This window comes from Chlorocebus sabaeus, chromosome 5 (genome assembly GCF_047675955.1).
Source record: "Chlorocebus sabaeus isolate Y175 chromosome 5, mChlSab1.0.hap1, whole genome shotgun sequence".
Classification (NCBI taxonomy): domain Eukaryota; kingdom Metazoa; phylum Chordata; class Mammalia; order Primates; family Cercopithecidae; genus Chlorocebus; species Chlorocebus sabaeus.
Window position 1 is genome coordinate 4,255,001 of NC_132908.1, and position 23,751 is coordinate 4,278,751.

The following is a 23,751-nucleotide window of genomic DNA, read 5'->3' on the forward strand; positions in this document are numbered from 1 at the left end:
TATTCGGGAGGGAGAGGTGGGAGGATCCCTTGAGCCCAGGGAGGTTGAGGCTGCAGTGAGCTGTGATCATGCTACTGCACTCTAGCCTGGGTGACACAGCAAGACCCTGTCTCAATAAAACAAAATAAATAAAATAAATTACTGCCAAAAATCCATGGTAAACACATTCTCCACATTTTAATGACTGTCTCAGTATTACTGATTTTTCTCTTTCCCTCAGGCTTCAGTATAGCTCTCCAAGACACTGTTGTCGATGCTTATCTTTAAATTCAAATAATGGCCAGGCACAGTGTCTCACCCTTGTAATCTCAGCACTTTGGAAGACCAAGGCAGGAGGATCCCTCGAGGCCAGGAGTTGGAGACCAGCCTGGACAACATAACTAGATGTTGTCTTCACAAAAAATAATTTTAAAAAAATTAGCCTGGCATGGTGGTGCATGCCTAAAGTCCCAGCTACTTGGGAGGCTGAGGCAGGAGGGTTGATTGAGCCCAGGAATTCAAGACTACAGTGAGCTATGATCACGCCATGGCACTTCAGACTGGGCAACAGTGCAAAACCCTGTCTTAATAATAAATTTGGCCGGGCACGGTGTCTGATGCCTGTAATCCCAGCACTTTGGGATGCAGAGGCGGGCAGATCACGAGGTCAGGAGATCGAGACAGTCCTGGCTAACACTATGAAATCCCGTCTCTACTAACGATACAAAAAATTAGCCGGGTGTGGTCGTGGGCGCCTGTAGTCCCAGCTACAGGCTGAGGCAGGAGAATGGCATGAACCTAGGAGGCGGAGCTTACAGTGAGCCGAGATCGTGCCACTGCACTCCAGCCTGGGCGACAGAGCCAGACTCCATCTCAATAAATAAATAAATAAATAAATAAATAAATAAATAAATTTTAACTGGGAGTCCGAAGCGAGCAGATCACAAGGTCAGGAGATTGAGGCCATCCTGGCTAACACGATGAAACCCCGCCTCTACTAAAAATACAAAAAGAAAAAAAATAGCCAGGCGTGGTGATGGGCACCTGTAGTCGCAGCTACTCGGAGGCTGAGGCAGGGGAATCTCTTGAACCCGGGAGGCAGAGGTTGCGGTGAGCTGAGATTGCACCACTGCACTCCAGCCTCGGCGACAGAGTGAGACTCCATCTCATAAAGTAGTAATAATAATAATAAATTTTTTTTTTTTTTTGAGATGGAGTCTCGCTCTGTCGCCCAGGCTGGAGTGCAGTGGCCGGATCTCAGCTCACTGCAAGCTCCGCCTCCCGGGTTCACGCCATTCTCCTGCCTCAGCCTCCCGAGTAGCTGGGACTACAGGCGCCCGCCACCTCGCCCGGCTATTTTTTTGTATTTTTTATTAGAGACGGGGTTTCACCGTGTTAGCCAGGATGGTCTCGATCTCCTGACCTCGTGATCCACCCATCTCAGCCTCCCAAAGTGCATAATAAAATTTTTAAAATTCAAAGACAGCCAGGCGCGGTGGCTCACACCTGTAATCCGAGCACTTTGGGAGGCAGAGGCAGGCAGATCACTTGAGGTCAGAAGTTCGAGACCAGCCTGGCCAACATGGTGAAACTCCGTCTCTACTAAAAACAAAAATTAGCTGGGCATGGTGACGAGTGCCTGTAATCCCAGCAACTCAGGAGGCTGAGGCAGGAGAATCACTTGAACCAGGGAAGCAGAGGTTGCAGTGAGTGGAGATCGCACCACTGAGCTCCAGCCTGGGCAACAAAGTAAGACTGTCTCAAAAATTAAAAAAATCAAAATCAAAAGCTGGTTCAACATTGATTTCTAATATTGATTTATTATAAATCAATAAATGTGTTTTTAATTTGTAATTCAGATATTTTGCTTATTGTAAATTTTTGGCATTAATTTCAGTTTTTTTCTTGAGACAGGGTCTCATTCTGTTGCCCAGGCAGGAGTACAGTGGTGATGTAATAGCTCTTTGCAGCCTTGAACTCCTAGGCCCTTGTGATCTTCCCAACTCAGCCTCTTGAGTTGCTGAGACTACAGGCATGCCACCATCATGTTTGGCAATTTTTAAAATTTTTTTTAGAGACAGGGTCTCACTATGTTGCCCAGGCTGGTCTTAAACTCTTGGACTCAAGCCATCCTCCTGCCTCGGTCTCCCCAAAGTGCTGGGATTATAGGTGTGAGCCACTATGCCTGCCCAATTTTGTAAAGTATTGCATTAAAATTTTGTGAATCTTGATTACTGACAGGTTTGGTGCCCCCGTTAACTTTTGTTCCCCAAGCAAGTGCCCCCCTCGTATTACCCTGCTGCTTGTGATTCCCCCATCGAATGAGGTCTCACTGTAGCCCAGGCAGAAGGCAGCAGAATCAGGGCTGCCCATCAGCCTTCCAGGACCGCCTCTGTGTCCCCGAGGAACATGGGCATCATTTGCACAGCCCTGGAGAGGGACTGTCCAATCAGCCCTGGCTACTTCTTTCTGTCTTCACATATCCTAGTTGGCCACATGGAAATCAAAGCAGAAACACTGCCCTCAAGAAGCTCCCGACCACACTGCAGCGACAGGAGCTGTGCTCAGGAAATGATGACATTTGGAGACAATCAATATATGCCATAGGGCCACAAAACCAAATGCACTGAATGGCATCTCCAGTGCCTGAAAAAATGAATGAATGAATGAATTGCAGCTGGAGCAAGCACATCTGCCTCCTGCTCCTCCCCTACAGAACTGCCTTGACCGGGCTGGGCACGGTGGCTCACACCTGTAATCCCAGCACTTTGGAAGGCCGAGGTGAGTGGATCACCTGAGGTCAGAAGTTCAAGACCAGCCTGGCCAACATGACAAAACCCCATCTCTACTAATATACAAAAATTAGCCAGGCGTGGTGACAGGTGCCTATAATTCCAGCTACTCTGGAGGCTGAGGCAGGAGAATTGCTTGAATCCAGGAGGCAGAGGTTGCAGTGAGCCCAGATAGCACCACTGCAGTCTAGCCTGGGCAACAAGCAAGCCTCTGTCTCAAAACAAAATTTTAAGTAAAAATAATCAGCAGGGCACAGTGGCTCACGCCTGTAATCTCAGCACTCTGGAAGGCCAAGGCAGGTGGATCACGAGGTCAGGAGATTGAGACCATCCTGGCTAACACGGTGAAATCCTGTCTCTACTAAAAATACAAAAAAATTGGCCAGGCGTGATGGCACGTGCCTGTAGTCCCAGCTACTCAGGAGGCTGAGGCAGAAGAATTGCTTGAATCCAGGAGGCGGAGGTTGCAGTGAGCCGAGATCATGCCACTGCACTCCAGCCTGGGCGACAGAGCAAGACTCCGTCTCAAAAAAATAAATAAAACAAAAAATAAAAATAATCAATCAGGCCGGGTGCCACGGCTCATGCCTGTAATCCCAGCACTTTGGAAGGCGGAGGTGGGTGGATCATTTGAGGTCGGGAGTTCAAGACCAGCCTAACCAACATAGTGAAACCCAATCTCTACTAAAAAGACAAAAAAATAAATATCTAGGCATGGTGGCACATGCCTGTAGTCCCAGCTACTTGGGAGGCTGAGGCAGGAGAATCGCTTGAACCTGGGAGGTGGAGATTGTAGTGAGCCAAGATTGCACCACTGCACTCCAGCCTGGGAGAGCCACATTCCGCCTCAAAAAAAAAAAAAAAAAAAAAAAAAATTCAGGCCTGGTAGTGGTGGCTCTTACCTGTAATCTCAACACTTTGGGAGGCCAAGGCGGGTGGATCACTTGAAGTCAGGAGTTTCAGACCAGCCCAGCCAACATGGCAAGACCCTACCTCTACGAGAAATACAAAAATTAGCTAGGCATGGTGGTGGGTGCCTGTAATCCCAGCTACTCGGGAGAGTGAGGCATGAGAATCCCTTGAACCTGGGAGGCAGAGGCTGCCATGAGCCGAGATTGCACCACTGCACTCCAGCCTGGGTGACGAAACATCTCAAAAATAAACAGGCCGGGTGCGGTGGCTCACCCCTGTAATCCCAGCACTTTGGGAGGCCGAGGCAGGTGGATCATGATGTCAGGAGATCGAAACCATCCTGATCAACATGGTAAAACCCCATCTCCACTAAAATACAAAAAATTAGCCGGGCGTGGTGGTGTGTGCCTATAGTCCCAACTACCCAGGAAGCTAAGGCAGGAGAATCGCTTGAATCTGGGAAGCAGAGGTTGCAGTGAGCCGAGATCGTGGCATTGCACTCCAGTCTAGCGACAGAGCAAGACTCCGTCTCAAAAAACAAACAAACAAGAAGAACAAAATGAATAAATATATTAGGAGTCAGCAAGGTTTTTTTCCCAAAAGGACCAGATAGTAAACATTTTAGGCTTTGCAGACCACATGGCCTCCTGCAAGCACTCGACTCTGCCCTTCTGGCTGGAAAGCAGTCCTAGATGGTGTATGAATCAATGGGCATCTCTGGATACCAATAACACTTGGCTTATGGACACAAATGGAATGTCGTATAATTTCATGTGCCACAAAATATCATTCATTTGATTGCTTTACAGCCATTTGAAATGTAAAAGTTCTATGGCCTCTGTAACAAGTTACTACAAGCTTAGTGGCACAAAACAACACAAATCTGACCAGGAATCGTGGCTCATGCCTGTAATCTCAGCACTTTGGGAGGCTGATGCAGGAGGATCACTTGAGGCCAGGAGTTGGAGACCAGCCTGGGCAGCAACATAGGGAGATTCCATCTCTATAAATATTTGTGTGTGTATGTGTGTGTGTGTGTGTGTGTGTGTGTGTGTAATTTTAAAAAACAACACAAATTTATTCTCTGGAGGTCAGAAGTCCGGACGGGTTATGTTTGGCTAAATTCAGGGTGTAAGCAGGGTTGCATTTCTCCTAAAGTTCCAGGGGAGAATCTGTTTCCTTCCCTTTTCCAACTCGTAGATGCCACTCACATTCCTTGGCTTGTGGCCCCTTCCTCCATCTTCAAAGTGCACTTCTCAGTCTCTGTTTCTGCCATCCCATCTCTCTCACCCTTTCATCTCCCTCTCTTGGGCCCACCCAGATAATCCAAAATAATCTCCCCATCTCAAAATCCTTAACGTAATCACATCTGCAGAGTCCCTTTTGCCACGTAAGGTAACTATTGACAGGTTCTGGGGATGGGACATGAACATCATTGGAGGGGGGCATTGTTCTGTCTACCACACCATTCTTGGTTTGTGAGCCACGCAACAGGCAGTAGTTATCATAGGCCCCAGGAATTCCATTCCTAGGTAAATATCCAACAGAATGAAAACAGAGACTCAAACAGATCATGGTACACCCACGTCCATAGCAGCATTATTCACACCAGCCAAAACATGGAAGTAACCTAGTGTCTATCAATGGATGAATGGATAAACTAAATGTGGTCTGTCCCTACAGTGGAATATTATTCAGCCATAAGATGGAATGAAGCACTGACACCTGCTATAGCATTACATTTATTGCATACTTTATTTCTATTATTACATTGTAATGTATAATGAAATAACTATGCAACTCACCATAATGTAGACTCAATGGGAGCCCTGAGCTTGTTTTCCTTCAACTAGACAGTCCCATCTGGGGGTGATGGGAGATAGTGACAGATCATCAGGCATTAGATTCTCATAAGAAGCACTCAACCTAGATCCCTCACATCCATGGTTCATTCACAGTAAGGTTTGCACTCCTATAAAAATCTAATGCCACTGCTGATCTGGCAGGAGGCAGAGCTCAGGCGGTAATGCTAGCCATGGGGAGTGGCTGCAGATACAGATGAAGCCTTGCTGGCTGGCTCACTTGTTCACCAACCAAGAGTTCAAGACCAGCTGGGAGTGGTGGCTCATGCCTCTAATCCCAGCACTGTGGGAGGCCGAGGCAGGCAGATCACATGAGGTCAGGAGTTCAAGATCAGCCTGGCCAATATGGTGAAACCCCATGTTTACAAAACTACAAAAATTAACCAGGTGTGGTGGCCTGTGCCTGTAATCTCAGCTACTCAGGAGGCTGAGGAGGGAGAATCGCTTGAATCTGGGAGGCGAAGGTCGCAGTGAGCTGAAATCGCACCATTGCACTCCAGCCTGGGCAACAGAGCAAGACTATTTAAAAAAAAAAAAGAAAAAAAAAAGAGTTCAAGACCATCCTGGGCAACATGGTAAGACCCCATCTCTGCAAAAACAAATAAATAAATAATTGGTTAAACAGTAAGTTTTTGTTATATATATTTTACCACAATAGAAAAAGGTGTGATATAAAAGCAGTGGGCTGGGCCAGGCACAGTGGCTCATGCCTGTCATCCTAGCACTTTGGAAGGCTTGAGGAAGTCAGATCACCTGAGGTCAGGAGTTCGAGACCAGCCTGGCCAACATGGTGAAACCCTGTCTGTACTCAAAATACAAAAATTAGTTGGGCGTGGTGGTGGGCGCCTGTAATCCCAGCTACTCAGGAGGCTGAGGCAGGAGAATGGCTTGAACCTGGGAGGCAGAAGTTGTGGTGAGCCGAGATCACGCCATTGCACTCCAGCCTGGGTGACAACAGCGAAACTCCCTCTCAAAAAAAAAAAAAAAAAAAAAAAAAATGCAGTGGGCTGGATGTGACCAGTGGGCCATAGTTGGCTGACCCCATTGATCCTGCTAACTCCTGCAGCTGTGACCCAGTTCATCTCACACTGCCTGCTCTTCCCCTTTCCCTACCTGAAAGAAACAGCCAAATATGGCTAGGAAGAGGAAATCCCACAACCTTGCTAATTGTTGTTTTTTTTTTTCCTCCAGTCAGTAACAGTTGTATTAGGGATATTGTCAAAGTCAAAGTCACCTGCTAGGTGGTGGGTTTTTGGATTTTTTTTTTTTTTTTTTTTTTTTTTTTGAGACAGGTTCTCACTCTGTCGCTCAGGCTGGAAAGCATTGGTGCACGGCTTATTGCAGCCTCCTGGGCTCAAGCGATCCTCATGCCTCAGCCTCCCAAAGCACTGGGATTATAGGCGTGAGCCACTGCACCAGGTCCTTTTTTTGAGACAGAGCTTTGCTTTTGTTGCCCAGGGTGGAATACAATGGCACAATCTCGGCTCACCGCAACCTCTGCCTCCCGGGTTCGAGTCTTCTGCCTCAGCCTCCCGAGTAGCTGGGATTACAGGTGTCCGCCACCATGCCCAGCTAATTTTGTATTTTTAGTAGAGACGGGGTTTTCTTCATGTTGGTCAGCCTGGCCTCCAACTCCTGACCTCAGGTGATCGGCCCGCCTCGGCCTCCCAAAGTGCTGGGGTTACAGACGTGAGCCACTGTGCCTGGCCTGTTACTGCTCTTATTTTTAAGTGCCTGATCCATACCCTCAAGTGGGTCTAGGGGCTGCTGTGACCGCATCCTGTTGCCCTGACCCTTTCTTCATACCCTTCCTTCTACTCTCCCCTCAAGCCCTCTCGCGCCTCCTCCTTGCTTGTAGTCTCACTTCCCATTTCTCTGAGGGAAATGGAAGCAATTAGAAGAGACCTGCCACAGGCTGCCATGCCCACCGCTGCCTCCCTCTCTGTGCCAGGGATCTGCCACCGGCCAGTGTCTCTGGATGAGCGTCCATGCTGTTCATGCACAGAAGACCCTTCTACTTGCACGACTCAGAGACGTCACTCCAGAAACTGTCCCCTCTCCTTTGTCTTCAGTGCACGCCCTCTTTTGGATCATACCCATTACCGAGAACAAGCTGTTACTATTCTTTCAAATCAGCCAACTAGATCCCCTTAGCTCTGCTCTCTTTTTTTGGTTTTGAGACAAAGTCTCTGTCTGTCACCCAGGCTGGAGTGCAACGGCATGATCTCCACTCACTGCAACCTCCACCTCCCAGGTTCAAGCCATTCTCCTGCCTCAGCCTCCTTTGTAGCCGGGACTACAGGCATGTGCCACCACGCCTGGCCCAGCTCTGGTCTCTAACAGCAAAACTCCTTGAAATGGGTGCTCACACTCACTCTCTCCTTCCCTCCTGCTCACTCCGTCACACCCCCATGACTGCATGGGGGCAGTGACTCACTTCTGTAATCCTAGCACTTTGGGAGGCCAAGGCAAGAGGCAGGAGGATGGCTTGAGCCCAGGAGTTCCAGATCAGCCTGGGCAACATAGCAAGACCTCGTCTTTACAAATAATTAAAAGATTAGCCAGGTGTGGTGATGCACATCTGTGGTCCCAGCTACTACTCTGGAGGCTGAGGTGGGAGGATCACTTGAGTCTAAGAGGTTGACGCTGCAGTGAGCCAAGAGTGCACCACTGCACTCCAGCCTAGACAGCAGACTGAGACCTTGTCTCAAAAATAAAACACACATGGCCGGGCGTGGTGGCTCATGCCTGTAATCCCAGCACTTTGGGAGGTCAAAGCAAGTGGATCATGAGGTCAGGAGTTCAAAACCAGTCTGGCCAAGATGGTAAAACCCCATCTCTGCTAAAACTACAAAAATTAGCCAGGCACAATGGCAGGCACCTGTAATCCCAGCTACTCAGGAGACTGAGGCAGGAGAATCGCTTGAACCTGGGCAACAGAGGTTGCAGTGAGCCGAGATCTCACCATTGCACTCCAGCCTGGGCAACAGTGAGACTCTGTCTCAAAAATAAATAAATAAATAAATAAATAAATAAATAAATAAAACACAAACCCTTCTCTTTTCAAAATCATGAGGACCTCCAGGATGCTACATCCGGGTCTCCGTTTTCTGTCTTCACTGCATCTGACCTTGAAAATTTTTTTTTGCTTTGTGTCTAGGACATGCCCACGGCACAGCCGTCAGACCTGTCTCTGTCTACACACACTCCCTGCTCTTCAGACAACAGACTTCCAGAAAGCACTAGCAGCCATGAAGTGTGGTACAGAATCCAGGTCCTGCCTGTAACCCAACCCTACTAACCTGACTCTACTCTCTCGTCTGCAAAATGGAAGCCACGCAGCATCTCCCTGGCAGGACTATTGTGAAAAGCCGGTGAAAGCCTGGCATGTCACGGCATCAATGAGTGTTGGTTGCCGTCATCCCTGGCACCAAGTTGCCATGGACGGCAGTGGCCAGAGGCATCTGAGCTGACCTTGGAGAACGACGAGATCTCCTGATATGCAGGAAGGTCGGAGGTGGGGCTCAGCCATTCCCCTTCCCAGCTCTACCTGGCAGCAGGTGGGAGGCAGCAGGCGTGCGCTGGGCTCTGCTGTTCACACGGGGTGAAGCTGCTCCGCACTCGAAACACCCTCACGTGGTGGGGCAGTGAAAATTGGCAAACAAACCGCTTACCCTGTAAAAGGTGGGTCTCTTGGCTGCTCACAGTGGTTTATGTCTGAAGTCCCAGCTACTTAGGAGGCTGAGGCAGGAGGATTGTCTGAGCCCGGGAGTTAAGGCTGCGGTGAGTCGTGATCATGTCACTGAACTTCAACCTGAGCAACAGAGCAAGACCATGTTTCAAATAAATACATACATACATACATACATACATACATACATACAAATAAACGGTGGGTCTCTGTAAAGAAAGTAATCAGCAGAGTATGGTGGCACACATCTGGAACTTCAGCTACTCCAGAGGCTGAGGCAGAAAAATCCCCTGAGTCCAGGAGGGCAAAGCCAGCCTGGGCAACAGAGTGAAATACTTCAAAACAAGATAAAATAAAATAATTAAAAAAAAAAAAAAAAAAGGCAGGCCAGGTGCAGTGGCTCAGGCCTGTAATCCCAGCACTTTGGGAGGCTGAGGCAGGTAGATCACCTGAGATCAGGAGTTCGAGACCAGCCTGGCCAACTGGTGAAACCTCATCTTTACTAAAAATACAAAAGTTAGTTGGGCGTGGTGGCGCACACCTGTAATCCCAGTTACTCTGGAGGCTGAGGCAGGAGAATTGATTGAACCTGGGAGGTGGAGGTTGCAGTGAGCCGAGATCGCACCGCTGCACTCCAGCCTGGGTGACAGAGTGAGACTCCATCTCAAAAAAAGAATAAACAAATAAATGCAACCCAGGCGCGGTGGCTCACGCCTGTAATCCCAGCACTTCGGGAGGCCGAGGCAGGTGGATCACAAGGTCAGACCATCCTGGCTAACACAGTGAAACCCTGTCTCTACTAAAAAATACAAAACATTAGCTGGGTGTGGTGGCAGGTGCCTGTAGTCCCAGCTACTCAGGAGGCCGAGGCCGGAGAATGGCATGGACCCCGGAGGCGGAGCTTGCAGTGAGCTGAGATCACGCCACTGCACCCCAGCCTGGGTGACAGAGCGAGACTCTGTCTCAAAAAAAAAAAAAAAAAAAAAAGGCATTATTGAATAGATACATAAAATGTCTGTGGCTGGGCGTGGTGGCTCATGCCTGTAATCTCAGCATGTTGGGAGGCCAAGGCTGGCGAATCGTGAGGTCAAGAGATGGAGACCAGCCTGGCCAACATGGTAAAACCCTGTCTCTACTACAAATACAAAAATAATTAGCTGGGTGTGGTGGCACGTGCCTGTAATCCCAATTACTTGGAAGGTTGAGGCAGGAGAATCACTTGAACCTGGGAGGTGGAGGTTGCAGTGAGCTGAGATCGCGCCACTGCACTCCAGCCTGACAACAGAGCGAGACTCCACCTCAAAAAAAAAAAAAAAAAAAAAAAAAAAAAAAGAAGACTATGTGCACAATGGAATACTATTCAGCCGTAAAAAGGAATGAAGCATTGATACATGCTACAGCATGGATGGACCTTGAAAGCTTTCTGCTAAGTGAAAGAAACCAGACACAAAAGGCCACATATTGCGAAATTCCATTTTACGAAGTGTCCAGAACAGGGAAATCTTTAAAGACAGAAAGTAAACCTAGTGGTTGGCTGGGGCTGGGGGATGGGGAATGGGGAGTGACTGCTAACAGGTGTGGGATTTCTCTCTGGGGTACTGAAAATGTCCTAAAATTGATTGTGGTGATGGTTGCACAACTCTGGGAATACATTAAAAAACCACGTACACTTTAATGGCTGAATTGTATAGTATGTGAATTATCTCTCAATAAAGCTATTATTAAAAATCATCGTTAGGCCAGGCACAGTGGCTCACGCCTGTAATCCCAACACTTTGGGAAGCCGAGGCAGGTAGATCACCTGAGGTCAGGAGTTCAAGACCAGCCTGACCAACGTGGAGAAACCCCTTCTCTACTAAAAATACAAAAATTAGCCCAGCATGGTGGTGGGTGCCTGTAATCCCACCTATTCAGGAGGCTGAGGCAGGAGAATCACTTGAACCCGGGAGATGGAGGTTGCAGTGAGCCAAGGCTGCTGCACTCCAGCCTGGGCTATAGAGCGAGACTCAGTCTCAAAAAAAAAAAAAAAAAAAAAAAAAAAAAATTGCAGCTTCAGCCAGGGTTGGTGGCTCAGGCCTATAATCCTAAGACTTTGGGAGGTCAAGGTGGGAGGATTGCTTAAGGCCAGCGATTCGAGGTTATGGTGAGCCATAATCGTGCCACTCCTGGGGCCTGGCCAGTAGAGCAAGTCTCCCACTCTTTTTTTTTTTTTTAATATGGTCTCGCTCTTACACCCAGGCTGGAGTGCAGTGGTGTGAACCCAGCTCACTGCAGCCTCGACCACTTGAGCTCAAGCAGTTCTCCTACTTCAGCCTCCCTATTGGCTAGGACTACAGGCATGTGCCACTGAACCCAGCTAATTTTTGTAGAGATGGGAGTCTGACTTTGTTGCCCAGGCTGGTCTAGAACTCCTGAGCTCAAGCAATCCTCCTGCCTCGGCCTCCCAAAGTGCTGGAATTACAGGCCTGAGCCACTGCACCCAGCCAGAGACTACAACTCTTAAAAACAAAAAAACAAAGCCACTTTGGCTGGGCACGGTGGCTCATGCCTTTAATCCCAGCACTTTGGGAGGCTGAGGTGGGTGGATCACCTGAGGTCAGGAGTTCGAGACCAGCCGGGCCAATATGGTGAAACCCTGTTTCTAATAAAAATACAAAAATTAGCCAGGTATGGTGACACGCGCCTGTAGTCCCAGCTACTTGGGAGGCCGAGGCAGGAGAATCGTTTGAACCCAGAAGGCGGAGGTTGCAGCGAGCCAAGATTGTGTCATTGCATTCCAGCCTGGGTGACAAAGCGAGACTCCATCTTAAAAAAAAAAAAAAAAAAGAAGTAACTTTATTGACCCACCCTAAAGATGGCCAGAAGTCCAGGAAGCCCCAAAAAGCATGGGGGATTCCTTATAGCAGCAGGTTCAGGGCTCCTTCCCTTGGCTTTTTCCTTACTGGCTCGGGAGTCTCAGCTGCTCTGACCATGCACAGCACTTCTCAGGACAAAGCCTGCCCCCCACCCCTGCCCAGGCCGGTTGGGAGCTGCTGGTTGGAGATGGGAAATTGTAAGAACTGCAGCCAGGAGGAAGCGCTGTCGGCAAAGGTGGCTGCTGCAGAGGTGAGGATAGGTTGTTCTCATTTTTACACTTAGGTTTTTCGTTTTGTTTTTTTTTCCAGGGGGCGGGGTTTGATTGCAGTGGTACAGTCATGGCTCACTGCAGTGTCAACTTCCTGGGCTCAGGCCGGGTGCAGTGGTTCACGCTTGTAGTCCCAACACTTCGGTAGGTAGAGGCGGGAGTTTCACTTGAGGTCAGGAGTTCAAGATTAGCCTGGGCAACATGGTGAAACCCTCTCTCTACTAAAAAATTACAAATATTCACCAGGGGAGGTGGCACACGGCTGTAGTGTCAGCTACTGGAGAGGCTGAGGTAGAAGAATCACTTGAATCCCGGAGGCGGAGGTTGCAGTGAGCCGAGATCGCGCCACAGCATTCCAGAACGAGACTCCTTCTAAAAACAAAACAAAACAAACAAAACTTCCTGAGCTCAAGCGATCCTCCTGCCTCAGCCTCCTGAGTAGCTGGGACTACAGGCGTGTGCCACTAAATACATGTGTTAATTTTCCTTTTTTTTTCTTTCTTTTCTTTCTTTCTTTCTTTCTTTCTTTCTTTCTTTCTTTCTTTATTTGAGACAGTTTCACTCTTGCTGCCCAGGCTGGAGTGCAACGCTGTGTTCTCGGCTCACTGCAACTTCCGCCTGGGTCCAAGTGATTCTCCTGCTTCAGCCTCCCGAGTAGCTGGGATCACAGGTGCCTGCCACCACGCCCAGCTAACTTTTCGTATTTTTAGTAGAGACGGCATTTCACTGGGTTAGCCAGGCTGGTCTCGATATCCTGACCTCGTGATCCATCTGCCTCAGACTCCCAAAGTGCTGGGATTACAGGTGTGAGCCACCGCACCTGGCCTAATATTACTCAGCCTTTTTATTTATTTATTTATTTTTTGAGACAAAGCTTCGCTCTTGTCACCCAGGCGGGAGTGCAGTGGCGCAATCTCGGCTCACTGCAATCTCCGCCTCCCTGGTTCTAGTGATTCTCCTGCCTCGGCCTCCCAAGTAGCTGGGATTACAGGCACCCACCACCAAGGCCGGTTAGTTTTTTGTACTTTTTAGTAGAGACAGGTTTCACTATGTTGGCCAGGCTGGTCTTGAACTCCTGACCTCAGGTGATCTGCGTACCTCAGCCTCCCAAAGTGTTGGGATTACAGGTGTGAGCCACAGCGCCCAGCCTACAGCCGGCTAATTTTGTATTTTTAGTAGAGAAGGGGTTTCTCCATATTAGTCAAGCTGGTCTCGAACTCCCAACCTCAGGTGATCCGCCTGCCTCGGCCTCCCAAAGTGCTGAGATTACAGGTGTGAGCCACCATGCCCGGCCTACATGTGTTAACTTTCTTTTTCCTTTTTTTTTTTTTTTTTTTGAGATGGAGTCTCGCTCTCTCACCCAGGCTGGAGCGCAGTGGCATGATCTCGGCTCACTGCAAGCTCCGCCTCCAGGGATCATGCCATTCTCCTGCCTCAGCCTCCCGAGTAGCTGGGACTACAGGCACCTGCCATCACGCCCAGCTAATTTTTTGTATTTTTTTAGTAGAGACAGGGTTTCGCTGAGTTAGCCAGGATGATCTTGATCTCCTGACCTCGTGATCCGCCCGCCTCGGCCTCCCAAAGTGCTGGGATTACTGGCTTGAGCCACCGCACCCGGCCTAACTTTCTTAATTTTTGTAGAGATAGGGTCTTCCTATGTTGCCCAGGGTGGTCTCAAACTCATGGGCTCAAGCGAACTTCCAGCCTCGGCTTCCCAAGGTGCTGGGATTACAGGTGTGAGCCACCACGCCCGGCCAAGTCTGCTTTTTAAGGGTGCGTGTGATTAGGTCAGAATCATTGATAATCTATCTCAAGATCAACCTCACCGTGTCATACATCCTAACCACAGAAGTGATATATTTGTAGGTTTTGCCCACACTCATTGAGAGAGGGTTACACCAGGGTGAAGGGTATTGGGGGTCACAGGAAAATTCTGCTGCCCTAGATGGTGGGTGTGAAGGGAGGATAGAGTAAGGGAGAATTTCCTGAGAACATACAGAGAATGGGAGATGGAACCCAGGCAGGAATCTATGTCCTCAGTCTTAACGAGGCTTTTTCCTCTACAGAAATTTGCTAGGAGCAGGGGGATGCACTCACTGACTTCTCTGGCCCTGGTATGCTCCCGTGCCTATGGGGAACTATAGCCTGCTTGGGGTGGTGGCAGGGGCAGGGATACCAGTCGTTGGAGCCAGGAGGAGAACCAAAAAGTCCCTGCCTGGGAAAGGATCCTGGATGCTCCCAGGAAGGCGGAACGGGGGTCAGATGCTCCTGTTGGGGTCTGGAGCAAGGCCCATTCCGGTCCTCTGGCCCTCCTCTCCCCAAGTCAGGGGGAGATCTCTGGGCTCATAGGGTTGGGGCTTCCCCAACCAGTAGGGGGCGTTCGGCACACGCGCTGCTTTGTGGATGCCGAGCGGAAACACGTGGGGGAGCCCCAGGCCGGTGTTGGGGTGAAGGGGCTGACTGGGCCCCCCACACCCCAGAGGCCCTGCAGATCCCTAGGGTGCCTGGCTTGTCTAGGGAGACCTGTGATGCCTGCCTCGTCCTCAGCCGGATCTGATTCACCTTGGCCATGAGTAAGCCCTGAAAATGCAGCTGGTTCCTGGTGGCTCACACCTGTGATCCCAGCCCTCTGGGAGGCCAGACGGGAGGATCATTTGAGCTCAGGAGTTCCAAACCAGCCTGGGCAACATGGCAAGATTTCATCTTTTAAAAAAATTAGCTGGGTGCTGTGGCTCATGCCTGTAATCCCGGCACTTTGGGACGCCGAGGCAGGTGGATCATTTGAGGTTGGAAGTTCGAGGCCACCCTGGTCAACATGGTGAAACCCCACTTCTACTAAAAATGCAAAACTTTGCTGGGAGTGGTGGCGGGCACCTGTAATCCCAGCTACTCGGGAGTCCGAGGCAGGAGAATCACTTGAACCCCGGAGGCGGAGGTTGCAGTGAGCTGAGATCCTGCCACTGTACTCCAGCCTGGGTGACAGAGGGAGACTCCATGTCTAAATAAAGAAATTAATTAAAAATTAAAGAAACTAAAAAGAAAATTAGCCAGGTGTGGGCTGGGTGCAGTGGCTCACGCCTGTAATCCTAACACTTTGAGAGGCCAAGGCAGGCAGATCACGAGGTTAGGAGTTCGAGACCGGCCTGGACGACATGGTGAAACCCTGTCTCTACTAAAAATACAAACAAAAAACTTAGCCAGGTGTGGTGGCGAGCGCCTGTAGTCCCAGCTACTGGGACTGAAGTAGGAGGCTGAAGTAGGAGGATTGCTTGAACCCGGGAGGCAGAGGTTGCAGTAAGCCAAGATCGTGCCACTACAGCACAGCCTAGACAACAGACTGAGACTCCGTATCACCAAAAAACAAACAAACAAACAAAAATAAATAAATATATATATATATATAGGCGTGATGGTGTGCACCTGTAGTCCCAGCTACTCATAAGGCTGAGGCAGGAGGATCACTTAAGCCTATGAGTTCAAGACCAGCCTGGGCAACATAGCAAGCCCCCATCTCTACAAAAAATGTTTAAGGCCGGGTGCGGTGGCTCATGCCTGTAATCCCAACACTTTGGGAGGCCGAGGTGGGTGGATCACCTGAGGTCCGGAGTTTGACACCAGCCTGACCAACATGGTGAAACACCGTCTCTACTAAAAATACAAAATTAGCTGGGCGTGGTGGTGCATGCCTGTAATTCCAGCTATTTGGGAGACAAAGGCAGAAGAATCGCTTGAAACCAGGAGGCGGCGGAGGTTGCAGTGAGTTGAGATCATGCCATTGCACTCCAGCCTGGGCAACAAGAGTGAAATTCCATCTCCAAAAAAAAAAAAAAAATTTTTGTTTTTTTAATTGGCTGGGCACAGTGGCTTACTCCTGTAATCCCAGCACTTTGGGAGGCCGAGGTAGGCAGATCACTTGAGGTCAGGAGTTTGAGACCAGCCTGGCCAACATGGAAAAACTCTCTCTCTACTAAAAATACAAAAATTCATTGAGCATGGTGGTGGGCACCTGTATTTCCAGCTCCTCAGGAGGCTGAGGCACGAGAACTGCTTGAGCCTGGGAGGCAGAGCCTGCAGTGAGCTGAGATCATGCCACTGCTCTCCAGCCTGGGGGAACAGAGAGAAACTTCATCTAAAAAAAAAAAAGGCCCGCTTGGTGGTTTACACCTGTAATCTCAGCACTTCGGGAGGGCAAAGCGGGCAGATCACCTGAGGTCAGGCGTTCCAGACCAGCCTGGCTAACATGGTAAAACCCCGTTTCTACTACAAAAAATTAGCTGGGCTTGGTGGCGCGCGCCTGTAGTCCCAGCTACTCAGAGGCTGAGGCAGGAGAATTGCTTGAACCCAGGAGGTGGAGGTTGCAGTCAGCTGAGATCGCGCCATTGCACTCCAACTTGGGCAACAAGAGTGAAACTGTCTCAAAAAAAAAAAAAAAAAAAAAAAAATGAGCTGGGCCTGGTCGCGCATGCTGTGGTCCCAGCTACTTAGGAAGCTGAGGTGAGAGGATCACTTGATCCCAGGATGTTGAGGTTGGAGTGACTCATGATTGCACCACTGCACTCTAGCCTTGGTGACAGAGGGAGACCTTGTCTCAAAAATAAACAAACAAACAAACACACAAACACACACACAAAAACGGGGCTGGCTGCAACCCTATTTGAGGTGACTGGAGTCCCCTGCACCCTCTCTCTCTGGCCCCAGCTATGGGCTCCTGCCAGCCCTCTCCCTCTGCCTCTCTGTCTCCCCTCCATTGGCTCACCTGCCCTGTCCTTTTCAGCCCACAATTTCTCTTCCTCCTCCCACACTCCATGGGGGATTTCAGCTCCCTTTAGGGACTTTTCCCCTAGGGAAGTGCCTCTCTGCTTCTCAGTGTCAGCAAGGGGGAACCAGGTGCCCAGGCCTTGAACAGAGTGTACTCCCTTTAGAAACACTCAATTCACAGCCATGCTGCCTGGACTGTTTCTGCTTTACACAGAGATGGCCATCAAACTGCTTCATTCATTGATTGTGAGGCCATAGGGGCAGTTATAATAATTTCATCAAGCAGAGGAAGAGACTGAGGCCTGTTGACATAGAGGATGGACACTTCTGAAGACCCTCTAAGAATCAGCTATAACCATGAGACCAGATCTAAGACCCCTGACACCCAGCCTGGGGCCTTTTCACCATGAGGCCTCTGGTTAACAGAAAATGAGAGTAAATCAGGCCAGGCATGGTAGCTCACACCTGTAATCCCAGCATTTGGGAGGCCAAGGCAGGTGGATCACCTGAGGTCAGGAGTTCGAGATCAGCCTGGCCAACATAGTGAAACCCTGTCTCTACTAAAAATACAAAAATTAGCTGGGCATGGTGGCATACCACTGTAATCCTAGCTACTCAGAAGGCTGAGGAAGAAGGGTCGCTTGAACCCAGGAGGCGGAGACTGCAGTGAGTCGAGATCGTGCCACTGCACTGCACCCTGGCCAACAGAGCGAGACTACATCAAAAAAAAAAAAGAAAAGAAAAAAAGAAATATGAAAGAAAGAGAGGGAGAGAGAAAGGAAGAAGGAAGGAAGGAAGGAAGGAAGGAAGGAAGGAAGGAAGGAAGGAAGGAAGGAAGGAAGGAGGAAGGAAGGAAGGAAGGAAGGAAGGAAGGAAGGAAGGAAGGAAGGAAGGAGGGAAGGAAGGGAGGGTGGGTGAGCCAGCCAAGGAACCAAGGCAGTGTGGCCAGAGAGAGTAGAGGGTCAAAGGAAGCCCACAAGAAATCAAGGGGAGCTAGGGGCTGTGGCTCACACTAGTAAGCCCAGCACGTAGGGAGACTGAGGTAGGAGGATCACTTGAGCCTGGGAGTTTGAGACCAGCCTGGACAACATAGCAAGACTCCATCTCTACAAAGTTTAAAACTTAACTGGGTGTGTTGGTGGTTCACCTGGCCCAGCTACTTGGGAGGCTGAGGAGGTAGGATCACTTGAGGCCAAGAGGTTGAGGCTGCAGTGAACCATGATCATGTCACTACACTCCAGCCAGGGCAACCAAGTGAGACTCTTGAAAAAAACAAAGAGCCGGGAGTAGCGGATCACGCTTGTAATCTTAGCACTTTGGGAGGCTGAGGCGGGCAGATCACTTGAGTGCAGGAGTTTGAGACCAGCCTGGCCAACACAGTGAAACCCTGTCTCACCATGTTAGCCAGGATGGTCTCGATCTCCTGACCTCGTGATCCGCCCGTCTCGGCCTCACCCTGTCTCTACTTAAAAAAAAAAAAAAAAAAAAAAATTGGCTCGTTCGCACCTGTAATCCCAGCAATTTGGCAGGCAGAAGTGGGTGGATCACCTGAGGTCAGGAGTTTGAGACCAACCTGGCCAACATGGTGAAACCCTGTCTCTACTAGAAATATAAAAATTAGCCAGGCGTGGTGGCACACTCTTGTAGTCCCAATTACTCAGGAGGCTGAGGCAGGAGAATCCCTTGAACCCCGGGAGGCAGAGGTTGCAGTAAGCTGGGATTGCACCACTGCACTCTAGCCTCGGTGACAAAGCGAGACTCCATCTCAAAAAAAAAAAAAGAAAAAAGAAAGAAACAAGGAAGTTGCATTTGGGGATCAGGAGAAAGGCAGGAAGCAGAGGGATGTAGGACAAGGACACCTGGGAGGTGACATCTCCAGTGTCCCTCTGGGTGACTGGCTCTCTTCATATGGAGTGGACAGAAGTTGGGGACAGAAGGTGGAATGTCAAGTTCCACTTGAGATGAAAAGGGAAGGCTGGGGCTGACCAGGCCAGAGGAGGGTTGGAGGCCTGCTCTCATGAAAACCAAAGCTGAGTGAGTTTCCAGGTGGGAGAGGCAGCCGGGAAACAGGGGCCAGCTCTCCCTGGGGAGGGGCAGGCTCTGAGCCCCAGTGTGGGTCCGGGACGTGGGAGCCATGGATCATCGCCAGTGCAGGCCAGTGCTGCTGTGGAGGCTTTCCTTGCACTCCTAGTTCGTTCCCTCCTTCCTTCCTTCCCTCCTTCCTTCTTTCCTTCCTCCCTCCCTCCCGCCCTCCCTCTATCTCTTTCTTTCTGATGGAGTCTCGCTCTGTCACCCAGGTTGGAGTGCAATGGTGCAATCTTGGCTCACTGCAACTTCCACCTTCCAGGCTCAAGCAATTCTCCCACCTCAGCCTCCCAAGCAGCTGGGTTTATAGGCACCCACCACCACGCCCTGCTAATTTTTGTATTTTTGTAGAGACGGGGTTTAACCATGTTGGCCAGGCTGGTCTTGAAGTCCTGACCTCAGGTGATCTGGCTGCCTTGGCCTCCCCAAGTGCTGGGATTACAGGTGTGAGCCACCATGCCCCGCCTGCACTCATCCTCACCACGGCGCCCTGAGTCCTATGATCATGCCCAAGGGGCTTGGCCAAGCCCATCATAGCCAGGCACTGCCAAGGCCTGCACTTCTTTCAGGCTCCTCCAGATTCTCCAGCAGCTGCCCTGGAGAACCTATTGGCCTCAAAACTCAAGAGCTTACCTGGTCCTGGTGGCCCAGCCCTGACCAGGTAAGGCCAGGTACAAGAGGAGAGTCCCACTGGGCATGACAAGACATACGGAGGGAGAAAACATGGCCATGCATGAAACGATGAGGTCAGCTACCAGGTGACATGTAGCCCCATCCTGTGGGCTGATGGTCAGAGCCAGATGGTCAGAGGAAGGAGCAACTCATAGGGGTCAGAAAGGGTTTTGGCTTCAAGTCTGTACAGACAGGGAAGAAGCAAGCCCAATCAGCATTGCGGAATGGAGCAAGGGGACCGGCTCTGGGATTGCTCTCTCCTCCCTCAAGCCCACCAGAGCTTCAGCCCCTGGTGCCCCTTTCCTGCTGTGCAGCCGCGGCCACCAGCACATCAGGGGTTAACATCTGGCTGGTGCCGGCTTCAGCAGCAGCAGCAGCAGCAGCAGCAGCAGCAGCAGCAGCAGCAACAGACAGTGGTGCCAGTAACTCAGAAGCTGAAATGTGAGAAGCAGGACGAGAGGGGCAGGGCTGGGAAAGGCTGAGCAGCAGCGAGCACAGAGGGTTTCCCTGGCAGGAGTCACAGGAGGCTGCCTGGTCCTCCCTTCCATGGCCCCGCCGTACAGCTGGCCCTTCAGCCTCGGGCTGGGCTATGGCACCCACGCAGGGTAGGGGGTGGTGTTCATGGTCATGGCCAGTGTCCAAGCCCTTAGGCCACCGGGCAGCAGTTCCCTGCTGCAGATCTAGGGAAGGGGCACAGGTGCCCAGGCAACCAGCAGAGAAGGTACCCGGCTCTGCCCGGCTCTGCAGGAAGCTCTAGGTGGGGAGATGGGGCAGTGGCAGAGCGGGGCCTGGAGAACCAAGGAGGACAGGGAGATCCCTCAGGGGGTCCAAACTGCAGAGGCCTGGCCTTGACTTCACTCTTCCCCACCTTGGGAAAACTGAGGCACAGGAAGCTTCCCTGATAAGTGGATAAATGAGCCTCCTGCTGCTTGGGAGCAGGGAATGTTGCAGGGTTCCTGCCCCTCCATGGGCGTGGGCGTCCGCCTGCCTTTGCACAGGCACCTCAGGGATGCATAAGCACCAACCAGAGGTGGGAGGTACCAGGCACAGTGCGAGTGACTTATCCACACTCTTTTATAAAAAAAATTTTAAAAAATAGGCTGAGTGCAGTGGCTCACACCTGTAATCCCAGCAGTTTGGGAGGCCAAGGCATTTGGATCACCTCAGGTAAGGAGTTCGACACCAGCCCGGCCAATATAGTGAAACCCTGTCTCTACTAAAAATACAAAAATTAGCTGGGCGTGGTGATGCATGCCTGTAGTCCCAGCTACTTGGGAAGATGAGGCAGAAGAATCGCTTGAACCCAGGAGGCAGAGGTTGCAGTGAGCCGAGATCACTCCACCGCACTCCAACCTGGGTGACAGACCAAGACTCTGTCTCAAAAAAACAAAAACAAAAAAAACTGGGCACAGTGACTCACGCCTGTAATCACAGCACTTTGGGAAGCCGAGGCAGGAGGATTGCTTGAGGCCAAGAGTTGGAGAGCAGCCTGGGCAACATGGTGAAACCCCATCTCTACTCAAAATACAAAAATTAGCTGGGGGTGGTGGCGGGTGCTTATAATCCCAGCTACTCGGGAGACTGAGGCAGGAGAATCACTTGAACCCAGGAGGTGGAGGTTGCAGTGAGACGAGATTATACCACTGTACTTCAGCCTGGGGGACAGAGTGAGACTCTGTCTCAAAAATAAATAGATAGATAGATAGACAGACAGATAGATAGATAGATAGACAGACAGATAGATAGATGGATGCTGGGTGTGGTGGCTCATGCCGCCCTGTAATCCCAGCACTTTGGGAGACTGAGGCAGGCAGATCACTTGAGGCCAGGAGTTTAAGACCAGCCTGGCCAACATGACGAAACCCCATCTCTACTAAAAATACAAAAATTAGCTGGGCGTGGTGGTGGACGCCTGTAATCCCAGCTCCTCCAGAGGCTGAGGCACAGTATCGCTTGAATTCGGGAGGCAGAGGTTGCAGTGAGCAGATATTTCACCATTGCACTCCAGCCTGAGCGACAGAGCGAGACTCTGTCTCAAAAAAAGGACCAGGGTGCTGATCTATGCTACAATATGGACGAACCTTGAAATATTAAGTGAAAAGCCAATCACAAGAGACCACAACTTTATTTGAAATGCCCACAATAGGGAAATCCATAGAGGCAGAAAGTAGGCTGGTGTGTTGCCAGGACCTGGGAGGAAAGAGGAATGGGGAGTGGCTGCTTCTTGAGTATAGGGTTTCCTTTTGGGATGGTGAAAATGTTCTAGAATTAGATGTTGGTGATGGTTGCACAACTCTGAATACAGTAAAAACCACTGATTGTACACTTTAAAGAGGTGAATTTTATGGCATGTGAATTATATCTTGATTTTATTTTTTAAACTTTTTTTGAGATGGAGTCTCACTCAGTTGCCCAGGCTGGAGTGCAGTGGCGCAATCTCAGCTCACTGCAACCTCTGCCTCCCGGGATCAAGCAATTCTCCTGCCTCAGCCTCCCAAGTAGCTGGAACTACATGCGCGTGCCATCACGCCCGGCTAACTTTTTTAGTAGAGACAGGTTACCATGTTAGCCAGGATGGTCTCGATCTCCTGACCTTGTGATCCACCCACCTCAGCCTCCCAAGGTGCTGGGATTACAGGTGTGAGCTACCGTGTCCAGCCGATTTTATTTTATTTTTTGAGACAAGGTCTCACTATGTTGCCCAGACTGGTCTCCAACTCCTGGACTCAAGCCATCCTCACACCTTGCACCCTAAAATGCTGGGATGACAGGCGTGAGGCACCATGCCTGGTCCTATAGCTCAATTTTTTAAAAAGCACTTAGTAAAAGCTCAGAAAATGCAGCTCTCAGGACTGTGTCCATCTTCAGGGAGTCTGCTGTAAAATGAAAGAGTTTCGATGAACAGGCAGAGTGTGGCCTTGGCAGAGCCTGAAGCACTGACTCAGGGAGTTCTCGGTGCACACAGGACATGGGTGAGGGACCAGGCAGGTGGCTATGCAAAGAGGAATCACCAACCACCGTGTCGACAGAGGCAGTGTCCCCACGAAGCTCCAAACAAGCTCTGAACCCACTGCTGTCAAGATGCCAACAACCAAGGCCTCTAGTGGCCGGTCTAGAAGGACTTCTCCAAGGAGGTAGGGTTTGAGCAAAGACTGGGAGGACTCAGTGGTGTGAAGGGGATGGGCAGGCAGAAGTGACACTGGGCACAGGAGTGGAGGTCATGGAGTGCGGGGGGTGGTACATAGGTTCTAATGTTCCCTCTACCCCGAGCTAATTCCAGGAGCTGCTTTACTTTGCTGGTTCACAGACAGCAGCAAAAATCCCATTGCTGGCCTCTCTCTGTTCTCCCAGAGGTTCCAAGATTCTCTGGAGGTGTCCTGGGGGCTCTGGCTCTGGGAACTTGGTCTCCTAAGGACCCCAGACCTGGCAGGACCCTACCCCACCCTTCCTTCCCCTCCCCTCCCCTCTTCTCCCCTCCCTTCTTTCTTTTTCCTCCTCCTCCTCTTCTTCTTCTTTTCTTTCTCTCTCTCTCTCTCTTTCTATCTCACTCTGTCACCCAGACTGGAGCTGGAGTGCAATGGCGTGATCTCAGCGCACTGCAACTTCTGCCTCCTGGGTTCAAGCGACTCTCCTGCCTCAGCCTCCCAAGTATCTAGGACTACAGGCATGTGCCACCACCACGCTCAGCTAATTTTTGTACTTTTAGTAGAGACGGGGTTTCACCATGTTGGCCAGGTTGATCTCGAACTCCTGACCTCAGGTGATCTGACTGCCTCAGCTTCCCAAAGTGCTGGGATTACAGGGGTGAGTCACCATATGGGCCTGGCCAGGACCCTTCCCTTTCTGACCCACTCCCAGGTTCCAGGAACAAGAATA

General features: G+C 50.4%; 1 protein-coding gene across 4 annotated transcripts in view; it reads right to left on the reverse strand.

Annotated features, from left to right (window-relative positions):
* The window catches only part of TFAP4 (transcription factor AP-4), a 68,602-nt gene that overhangs the window by 22,089 nt on the left and 22,762 nt on the right, over nucleotides 1–23,751 (reverse strand). For 2 of the 4 annotated variants that reach the window (XM_073015128.1, XM_073015129.1), the window contains exons 3-4: nucleotides 12,604–12,732; nucleotides 9,220–9,359 (exon numbers count right to left, since the gene is read on the reverse strand). The gene's annotated coding sequence lies outside the window, so the exon portion shown is untranslated. The remainder of the gene's footprint in view (nucleotides 1–9,219; nucleotides 9,360–12,603; nucleotides 12,733–23,751) is intronic. The other 2 variants (XM_073015130.1, XM_037989906.2) reach the window with 1 other exon arrangement.